This window comes from Mustela lutreola, chromosome 7 (assembly GCF_030435805.1).
Source record: "Mustela lutreola isolate mMusLut2 chromosome 7, mMusLut2.pri, whole genome shotgun sequence".
NCBI classification, from domain to species: Eukaryota; Metazoa; Chordata; class Mammalia; order Carnivora; family Mustelidae; genus Mustela; species Mustela lutreola.
In genome coordinates, this window is record NC_081296.1 from 109155269 (window position 1) to 109166959 (window position 11691).

Sequence of the window (11691 nt, forward strand, 5' to 3'; positions counted from 1 at the left end):
GGTGGCTCAGTGAGTTAAGACCTCTGCTTTCTCGGGTTGTGATCTCAGGGTCCTGGGATCGAGCCCCATGTCAGGCTCTCTGCTCAGCAGGGAGTCTGCTTCCCTTCCTCTCTGCCTGCCTCTCTGCCTACTTGTGATCTCTGTCAAATGAATAAAATCTTTAAAAAAAAAAAAAAAAGCTGCTGGTAGGTAGGTTCCAAAGCTGTGGGAAACTGATGAAAACATTCAACTGGTTAACTTTCTAGATCAAGAAGCCAAGTTAGATTGAGCTCCATGTATTTTCCTACTTAACAGTTTAATTTATTGGGAGTTAATGATAGCTTTTATGTACGTTTTACGTACTTTGGCTCATTCCATTCTTAACACCCCTGCATTTGAGATTCATGCAGTCTAAGAGGAGACAAAAACAAGTAGTTGACAGTAGATTAAACAGTTCACAGGTATCTCAGTTAAGCTGCACAACAAACCTAAGACAAGGACAGTTCTTGTCCCCATTTTATAGATGATGAAACTAAGGCTAAGAGGTTACTTAGCTCTTCGGTCTGTGTGAGTTAGGTCACATAGCTACTATGTAAGGAACAGAGATTAGAATCCTAGCTGTGGCTGGTACCAAAGCTTTTGCCTTATCCCATCATACCACAGAATGCTGCTTTCTAAGAACAGCATCCTGTCCTGGTCACCTGAGTGCAGAAGTTCTGCTTCCCAAAGTGTATACCTTGAAAGTCAGATCCATCTACCATTGAGTGTGATGTGGCAGACCTTTCACACGTGCCATGTCATTAAAGGAGTTGAATTGGAAATTCACTTTGAAGAGCTAGAACTTGTGTCTGAAATGCATGTCCTCATAGTTGATGAATAAGCACCGTTCTTAAACTACTAATGTAAAACTTAGTTGTATTTTCATAAACAGTTAAGAGTAGGTTTCAGATATGTTCGTGAGAGTTGTTAGGAAAGCTACTGGTCGATCAAGCCACCAGTCGCCTGTCCTACCGACTATTGAGGACACTGGGCGTCCATATGCTCTGCAGTGGGAAAAGCGTGGATGAGGCTGTCGGGAGGCTGAGACAGAGGAGGTCTCTGTTAGCAGTGGAGGAGCAGCCAAGATGTACAGGAGAACTGTACAGAGGGCGGGAGAGTCCAAGGGACGTTCTGCCAAGTATGGCTTGACAGTTCTTTTTTTAAACTTGCCAGTACAGGACATGCTAAGTTAAAACATCTTAACCGTTGCCTAGTTACTGCAACACACAAAATTCCCAAGGACTAAACTTAATGAATACCTGGATCCCTTCTCGAGTGCCCAAAGGAATTTTTATAGAAAACAGACAAAAAATACATGACTCACGATTCAGACTAGCACCCAGGCTTTTTAGGGAAGTGGGATGAAGAGGATTCATGCGGAAATGGGAAAAGCCTCTTTAACAAATTCTACAAGATTCCCTATCTGAAGGGCAGTTCTAAGTCTCCACCTCCAGTGAGTCTGCAATTGAAATCTGATCAAATTCTACAAGGCCACCCTTCCCGTGACCAACACAACTGCTGGGGAATCCGGGACAGAGTTTTTAGCTCTGAGCTCAGCTCTGCACTGTGATTTGCTGCAATTGACTAGCTTCCTGTGCTCACCTTAATGGAAAACATAACACTCAAAGCACCACGAGGGAGAAAAATGGAACGTGTCCTTGCTGAAGGGATCTATCTGGTGTAGTAGCATAACTAAAAGATTACAGCTCTCATAAATAGTACCTATATTAATGTCCCTTTTTAAAATTAGATTGTCACGGGGATGCCTGGGTGGCTCAGTTGGTTTAGTGCCTGCCTTTGGCTCAGGTCATGATCCCAGGGTCTTTGGATCAAGCTCCTCATTGGTCTCCCTGCTCAGCGCAGAGCCTGCTTCTCCCTCTGCCCCTGCTCGTGCTCTTCCTTGCTTGCTCTCAAATAAATAAAATCTTAAAAATAATAATAAAATTATTAAAAAAATAAATCAGATTGTCATACTTAAAGGCTTAAAGTTACACAATGTGATAACATACTTCTCGAAAACAAGGTTGTACAGTAAGTGGTCATATATCCCAGTTTGCCTGGAACAGTTCTGGTTTCTATTCAGGTATAATCATTAGTGCCCTCCTTGAATTCCCATTCTCCTGGTTTTGAGGATAAATTATATGACTATCCTAATTATAACAAAAAGTAATGCAAGTAAAGATTTTCCCTATTTGTTTCCTGAGATACAAACTCATCCTAAAGAACACATTTTGGCATAGAGGTTAACCGTTGACTCCCGTGTCATTTAGGCTGCCACTTATACTGCATCTTATAAAGGTGAAGAAAAACATCCAACTCACTTAATCGTAGCCACGTCATCTTCAGCAAACCCCAAAAGTGTGAAGAGCACACATTCTAGTTCTAGAATAGGAAGCCATGCCTTTTTTAGGCTAGAAAAGATGGATAGAGGAGTAATGGGAATACTCCCTTTTCTGGGCCTCTCTCCAAGGGTTTCTGCCCCATGACCTCAAACATGCCCCCCCCACCCCCTGCCAAGTCCTGAAAGCAGTTTCCCTTAAAGCTTCAAGTTTCTTTGTTTTGTGTTGTTGTTGAACTTAGTCTTCTCACACACTGAATAGCACTGAAAATTATGTCCAATTTTGGGGGTCTTTGAGCTGCTGCGTACAAACATTACCAGAGCTGTGGTAGAACTGCATTACATTTCTCCAGCCCTGGACTGACGTGAATTTTTGTGACTCACAGTAATGGTGGGAAGAAGCAGACAGTGACATTTTTTCAAAGGGGGCCCATTATTGGCAGGGAATAAATGATGAAAACTCGTCAAACCACGTCAGAAATATCTGCTGGCTGGTGTATTGGTTTTCACTTTTTTGGTGTTGGAGACCCATTTCTGAATACCGGACCTTGGAGCTCTCGCGTGAAGAGTGAATGCTTCAGGAGTCAGCACACTAATGCTTCACCAGTATTCCTGCTGGAGTGGAATGCCTGCAGCCACGACTAAGTTCTCTCGCACGTTTTCTCACATAGTTTCACAGCAAAGTTCTTGCATGTCAGAAACAATTTTTCCTGCTGCTGTCTTCACGGTACACGCCCTCTTTCCCCTACAGTTGGAATCCCGCTCTTCAACTTCTGCAACGGTGCTCAGCCTGTCTTCTGACAGCCATTGCCATAAAAGTGCGTGTCCCCAACTGTGGCCCAAAGTAATTCTGCACTTTGACCACAATTTGCTGACACGTTGGTTCTCAGCACATTATCACACTGCTGTGGTCATGAAGTTAGAAACCAGCTCACCGAAAACATCAGTGTGACTAGGATGTGAAACCTCAAAATACCAGTATCCATTCGCTGCTAGCACTTTCTATGACAAAGCACCTGGGAATCACGTCTGACTTACCCAGCCAAAACATAGTGCTCTCAGACAACTCATACTCTTTGTACACTGAAAAGCATGTTGGGGGGTTGGGAGAGAGATGCAGCTGGGGAGGGGGTGCATGGGAGACTTGGTACAATGTTATACTACTGTATTGAGTGGGGCGATGGCTATACATGAGCCATTTAACTCCAAAGACATGTAATACCCTTTTGTATGTATAATTTACATGCCCTTTTAAAAAAGTATATGGGACCTGTGCATCTAATCTTGAAAGGAACCCCGGTTTCACTTTGAGTCTTCCTGAGAAAGGTAGACAGGCCAAACTTCAGTGGTAGCTGATTTCCCAGGCATGTAGCAGCGATGTGAAGCTGTGCCTAGAGTCAATGTTCTTCCTTTATGCTAACAACTGAGTATTTCAATTGCTTTAGGAAACAGATGGTGTCATTAAGGACATAAAAACATAAAGGGTCTGCCCAGTGATCCACTCAGTCTAGTGTCCAGCGTGACAATGGAACCAAGAGACGTTTTGTGAGAGAGTACAATGGGTACATAAACCTAGTGTGCCACAGCCAGCCCCAGACAAATGGAGAAGCAGTGGTAAAGCAGGCAAGTACATCAGGCGTTGTGTGGGCCTAGCACAACGAGAATCACAGAGTAATTAGAGCCCCACAAACACAGGAGATAATAGGGATGACATGTTCCACAGTGATAATTAGTGTAGCTGGAGAAAAATGAGGACAATCTACTGAGAGCAAACACCGAGGCAGTGCATTGCCTGGTAAAGAGCCCAGGTTCTGGAACCTGACCAGCTGTATTTAAATACTCTCTACCACTTACTAGATCCATCACATTGGGAGAGTTATGTAACCTTTTGGCGCCTCCATATCTTTAGCTATAAATGCAGAAAACAGTAGTTCCTAACTTCCCGGGGTTTTGAGAATTAAATGAAGTAATCCAGGTAAAGCATTTAGTGCTTGACATCATAAGCACTTAACCAGTGGGAGCTTATCATGGGACCTGGAAAGCATTTTCCTAGGTTTGGGGCCTACAGGGATATTGCTGTCTAGTAGAAGAAAGAAAAGTAAATGAGCCATTTCCATCCAGTGTGATGTTGCTGAAGCAGAAGGCACAGATTCCTCTGAGCATACCCAGTGAGCTCAGGTGGTTGAACGGCTACCATGTCTTGAGCACTAACCATGTGCGATTCGGTCTTGGAAGGGCTTTAATCACATTATCTCCTTAAGTCCTCACACCACCTTCCAAGCCAGGGGTAAAGGCCAGCTCTGTCCAGTGCTGAGCTAGGTTCCTTCCCCTTTGTGATGGGTCTTCATGAGTGCATCAAGGGAGCTTGCACGGCAGAACAAGTCCTGTCTCAAGAGAAAGCATAAGAGGGAGATTGTCCTCACCTCCAGCCACTTTGCCTGCAGCCATATTTGCTGGGTGTGCGAGTAGGTTTCAGGGAAAGAGGAGCAGCAGGCCAGGATGTTGGGGAGGAACTGATCGAAGTAGGTTGAGTGTAGCTGGTACCTCCAAGGAGCCGTGTTTCCAACATTCCAGAGAATGTCCCCACACTGGAACAGCTTTCCTTGCATTTGTCCTAGTGACATCAGCAGCATAACGGCAAACACGACTTGCTTCGTGCCTGCCCACAGCTACGCTGTTCCTTAATGCTGGACTTCAGGAGAACACACAAGCTATTCACCACACAGTCTCAAGCTCCCTGGAAACTCTGAACAATTCATACTTAAAAGGAAAACCATGGCTTTTCCGTGGCTTCTTTGCTCCAGATTACATGAGAGACTTAGCCTTTGTACACTAACATCAACCACTACTCTGATCAGGGAGTCAATAGGAGAGGCATTCCTTGGAATGAGTATCTAAGAAGAATCTTAGGGGAATCCAAGCCTTGGACAAAGGGAATTGAGAAGCCTTTGACCAAGAACAAAGGAAAACAGAACAGCCCTAAGTTAACTGCAAAACATACCAGCACCTAGATCGTTTTCGGTCATTCACCCAGACTTATTAGCCACTTACCCTCTGCCATGTCTAGTAATTCAAGAGAGTGCCCATCGAAACAATTTCTGCCTTCATTCAGCTCACAACCAGGTGGGAGAGACCATCATTAAATAATGTTATCTCGCCTGTGATAAGTGACCTGGGAAAAAAGCATAACTTAGTAGGTAAGAGTTGAGTAGAGCTCAGCCGGGGAAGCCCTTGAGCTGTAACGTGAAGGATGGGCAGGATTTAGGCGATACATCAGGAGAAAGGTGCCAGGAAGAGAATCCAAGAGCGGTAATCCAAGAAGGCAACCCTCGGGTGGAGGAAGGGAGGGAGGGGCCAGGAGTGGGGAGTGTCTACCTGCCCGTGGATGGTGTGGAGGCAGAGGATGTGAAATGGAGCAAAACAGGGGAGGAGACCTATGATGGGCTCTACGTTTCCTCTGTGCTGCCTACCAAATGAAGCAAACTATCTTCCCATTGATAAATGCTCCAATAAACTCAGTTTCAAGTCTTAAGAATCCCTTGACCATCCAGGATAATCACACCCTGAGATCCCCTGCATAGGGTTCCCTGAAGTCCCATGAGGCATATTTTCCTAGCCTGGTGGAAGAGGACGTCTCCTTTTTTTTTTTTTTTTTTAAGATTTTATTTATTTATTTGACAGAGATCACAAGTAGGCAGAGAGGCAGGCAGAGAGAGGAGAAAGCAGGCTCCCTGCTGAGCAGAGAGCCCAATGTGAGGCTCGATCCCAGGACCCTGGGATCATGAGCTGAGCTGAAGGCAGAGGCTTTAACCCACTGAGCCACTCAGGCGCCCCGGAAGTCTCCTTTTTTTATACTCTTAATATCTTTCAAAGCCCTTGCCTGTGCCAAAGCCCCACTCTATAAGCCATTTGTGAAAGAATATTGTCATCACTGTGCAGATTGGGGGAAGGGAAATCATCCCTGGATTTATTCCAAAGGGAAAATTAGAGAAATGATTGATTGAATAATTTGGTCAGCTCATTACCCCCACACACACACACACACATAACTGCAATTTCCTTAACATGCTTTTTTTTTTTTTTTTAAGATTTTTATTTATTTATTTGACAGATAGACTCAGCAAGAGAGGGAACACAAGCAGGGAGAGAGGGAAAGGGAGAAGCAGGCCTCCCACCGAGCAGAGAGCCAGATACGGTGCTTGATCCCAGAACTCTGGAATCATGACTGGAGCCAAAGGCAGATGCTTAACAACTGAGCCACCCAGGCGCCCCTCTTTATGCTTCTTGTCATAGTTTTCTTTCTAATCCAGAAAAACAGAGTGTTTATAAAGGACACAAGGTAATTTCAGACCAGCTGCTTGGCCTACACCTGATGTAGTAAATATCCACATTTTCCAGCTTCTTTAAGGCCTTGCCTAGATCAATTCCCAAGGCAGCATTTCCCAAGATGTGTTCAAACTTACAGCATTGTATGCTTTAAATACATATGTATATATTGTATGTTAATTACCTTGACAAAAATGCTAAAAAGATCAGAGAATAGGGTTTTCTGAAGTAAATGGAATACCTATTTCAAGAATAATATACATTATTATTGAATGTTTTTATATGCCAAACTCTGTACCAGTTAAGAGTTATTACTTCCTTTTGTCTTCCCAGTAACCTAATGAAGGAGGAACTATTACTTCCATTAAGTCACTCATGCAAATCATACAAACCAGGGAGATGCTAAGCCACAATTCAAACCCTGGACCACTTGACTTCACCACCCACAATCACAACCACTGCTTTTTCAGGTTTGAGGAGGCCCCCAAGAAATGTGCAGGGCAGTGGAGAGATAGACATCCTCCTCCAACCTATAGTAAATTAGGGAGAAAAGGGGGAAATTTGGTGAAAAGGAAACTAATGTCTTGCTACGTTCCAAACTAGACCATTGACCCAGTGGCTAGGTTCTGGATGCAGAGACCTGGTGCTTCTGTCAGGCCACTGGACAAGGGAGGTGGTGGGGAAGGATAGAACGCCTGTGTAGACTGAAGGCGATTAAACCATGCACACTCGGTTCAAGAGGCCCTACCAGTCAGGGCTCCTCCAGTTTCTGCCCGGGGTTAAAGACAAGCAGAAGCAACTGAACAGACATTGCCTTGTCCCATTGCAGGAGTTCCGAGAGAGGTTGATAGTGGAAAGTTCTAAGGTTTAGAACCTTGGATGAGTCCTCTTATTGCTCAGTATTTCCACTTCCTCATCTCTAAGGTTGGGAAGTTGAACTTGCTATGGTTCTCTCTATGTCTCACATGCTTTGTCCTGGCCTGTTTTTATGATTTTCCCAAAGAGCCTGAGGCTCTGATGGACATCCATGAAGTGTCTAGTGGGGTGACTTGACTTCTCTCAGCAGCTCTGTTATCTACAGGGCAATATCCTAAGATTATAAAACATTATTAACTAAAAAGGAAAATCATTAACTTTGGCTCCCCTTATATTCATAACTACTTTTCTCACTATAGAAGTGAAAGACATTAATTATAGACATTCTAGAAAATACAGACTGTGAGGAAAGAGTTAACAAGGCAGGTCTGGTTGCTCTTTACCCATCAAGGGACCCATGATTAACCCTTGGCAGCCCTTAGAGTGTTCTTTACATTAGTGGTTGATGTGTTTGTTACATACGCCTGGACCAATGGACCATACCACATGTACTCCTCAGGTTACTTCGCACAAACTTCAAGATCAACAACCTGCACCTAGGTTCATTGCTAGGGTTGAGTTTGGTTGACATAGCTGGTTGCATACACAGCGGGATCTACCTATGCAACCCCATAAGAGCACCCCATGTCTGTCCCCCAGGCAGACATTCTACACATGTCCTCGAAGTTAATGGTGAGTGAAAGAGTATTCCTATATGGCTTCAGAAAAGGAGTATTTGGACCAGGAAAGACATTGGAAGTCTGTGTTGAATGTCTATGGACCCCACACATGAGTATTGTTTTCCTGCTACTTTTGCTCTGTATCCTTTGCTATAATAAATCTCAGCGAGTATATAACCTGCTATTGAATCCTGTGGGTCCTTCTGGTGAATCAACTGAATAACACACAAATATAAATATATAACAATATATATAAATTAACCAAATCCTTATACCTGGAGATAACACTTTGCTAACTTTAAAAACAAGGTTTTGACCAACCAAATCATGTCACAGAAGTCCTTCTAAATTGTGAGAAGGCAAACAAAACTGCTAATTAAATTGGTAAATTGGGGGTGCCTGGATGGCTTAGTCAATTAAATGACTGCCTTTTCAGGTCATGATCCTAGGGTCCTGGGATCGAGCTCCGTATTAGGCTCTCTGCTCAGTGGAGAGCCTGCTTCCCCCTCTAACTCTGCCCTTCCTCCTGCTCATGCTCTCCCTCTCTCTCTCACTCATTTGCTCACTCTCTGTGTCTCAAATAAATACAATCTTTTTAAAAAGTACTTAAAATAATAAATTGGTAAATTGTATCATGGAGTGAAGACTGAATTTTATGGAAGCCCCAGGTTTGGACTTAGAATAAGTGTACTTTTCTTTTTTTTAAGATTTTATTTATTTATTTGACACGGAGAGAGAAATCACAAGTAGGCAGATAGGCAGACTGCAGGAGGCGGGAAGCAGGCTCTCTGCTGAGCAGAGAGCCCGATGTGGGGCTCCATCCTGGGACCCTGGAATCATGACCTGAGCTGAAGGCAAAGGCTTAACCCACTGAGCCACCCTTGTGCCCAAGTGTACTGTTTTAAATGATTATCAAGATTCACTGAACTTTGCTTTTGTGATATAATAATGGTTTCATATATGAATTTGTCCTTTATTTGGAATCCAACTTTTAATCTTTTTTTAAAACACTGTTGTTGTTGTTTTTTCAAAGATTTTATTTATTTATTTGACAGAGAGAGAGAGATCACAAGTATGCAGAGAGGCAGGCAGAGAGAGAGGGGGAAGCAGGCTCCATGCCAAGATCCCAATATGGGGCTCCATCCCAGGACCCTGAGATTGTGACCTGAACCAAAGGCAGAGGCTTAACTCACTGAGCCATCCAGGCACTCCCCAACTTTTAATCTTAATTGGGTACCTATGGGAAGAGATAGGACCCCTTATAAGAAATGGCTTTATAATATCATCCAGGAACAGGCAGTGAAAAGCAGAGACTACCTGTGCATGGGGGTCTGGGGGTACCAAGGGTGGGGAAGTGAATGAAACTAGCTGCCCTTCCATGTACCCCTCATCCTATAAGTCACCCTTCTTTGACAGTTTCCTTCTATGACCTTAATAATAATAATTAAAAAGGGCGCCTGGGTGGCTCAGTGGGTTAAGCCGCTGCCTTCGGCTCAGGTCATGATCTCAGGGTCCTGGGATCGAGTCCCGCATCGGACTCTCTGCTCAGCAGGGAGCCTGCTTCCCTTCCTCTCTCTCTGCCTGCCTCTCTGCCTACTTGTGATCTCTCTCTGTCAAATAAATAAATAAAATCTTTAAAAAAAAAAAAAAAAAAAAAAAAAAAAAAGGGCGCCTGGGTGGCTCAGTGGGTTAAGCCGCTGCCTTCGGCTCAGGTCATGATCTCAGGGTCCTGAGATCGAGGCCCGCATCGGGCTCTCTGCTCAGCGGGGAGCCTGCTTCCTCCTCTCTCTCTGCCTGCTTGTGATCTCTCTGTCAAATAAATAAATAAAATCTTAAAAAAATAATAATAATAATTAAAAATAATTACTAATATTTATTTAGTACTTACTATGAGCCAATCACTATTCTAAGCACGTGTTTTCTCTTAATCTTCACAACCGTCTATCCAATAAGTGTTATTATTTCCTCCTTTATACAAATGAAGATACCAACGGTAAGTATAATTAAGGAGCTAGTTTATGAAACTAGTAAATGAGATGGTACTGGGACAAGACCCTGAACTCAGAAGGTCAACTGCTACACTTCATGTCCTCTTATATTTGCGCAAACAAGATGTCAGTGATAAAAATGGGTTTTGGAGTTAGATTGTGCATTAGGTTTTCCAGGGAAAAACAAAACCAACAGGATACACACACACAGATTTATTTTAAGGAATTGGCTCACACGATTGTGGGGGCTGACAAGTCTGGAATTTGCAGAGCAGGCTGGCAAGCTAGAAATTCAGGGAAGAGTTGATATTGCAGTCTTGTATTCAAAATCTGAAGGCTGGGAACTCAGCCAGGTTTCTACTTTGCAGTCTTAAAGTAGAATTTTTTTTTCCTTCAGGAAACCTCAGGTTTTGCTTGTAAGGATAACCACCCGCATTATGAAAGGTAGAATAGTTTACCGATTTAAATGTTAATCACACATTCAATGTAACCATCACAATTTTGATTTTTCTCTTTTGAAGAAGAAAGGGAAGGTGAATCCGCAAATGTGATTTGCTCAAGACTGACCCCAGGATGAGCCAGCTCCCTCCTTAGCACCAGACCCACGAGTTGGCAATTCCCTTAGCCACAGCCATGCAAGTGTGACATTGGCCAGAAGAGGGCACTGCCTTCTACTTGTGTAACCATCTGCAAGGGAACCCAGTAGGATGGAAAAAAATGTTGACACTACTTTCAACTAGTTATTAGTTTTTACAGCCCCTGATGTAGCTTACTTAGCAGTCTTTGGTAGAATGAATACCTGTGAGCTTTTAGTTGTACTGTGAGACCAAAGAACCTCATTGACAATACTCACACTTTATGTTCAATAACGCAGGAAGACATGGAAAGATTGTGTCCTTTGGCTTTCCTGGTGCATTATAACTGATCCAGTCATCAGGGAGAGCCAAACCAGTTTTTCGCAGAGTAGGCCAACTCAGGCTGATGCAGGGGGAAGGAAAAAGCTGGGGCATTTGGTGCCTGAGAGAAAGACGGCGGGATTAGGGGAGTGGGGGGTGAGGGCTGGGGAGGACCGCTGGGGTTCCAGGCCCCTGAAGAATCTTCTAGCAAGAAACAGGGGCTGGGTTTGGGAAGCTACTTCCTGTGTCTGGGTTTGAGAGAATAAAACACAGACCCCTTTAGCAATACAGCTCTGTCCAGATGAGCAGTTAATCTAATCTCTGGATTCTGAATGGGGAATGGAAATCCACATAAGTATAGTTATTCTTTAGTTCTCATTAATTAAAAATTTCCCTTCCTTGCTTCCATTTTAATGACAGCTTCCATTTGTGCAGCTTGAAGTTTTGCAGAGGACTTTTCCAGCCCACAGCAAATACTAGAGCAGGTTCTAATTACTTCCTATTTACAGCTGAGGAAACACAGAGGGTAAAGGCTTTGCTCTGGCTCTCCCATGGTCCCAGCCTGGGAGGAGACCAGGAACCCGGCGCCT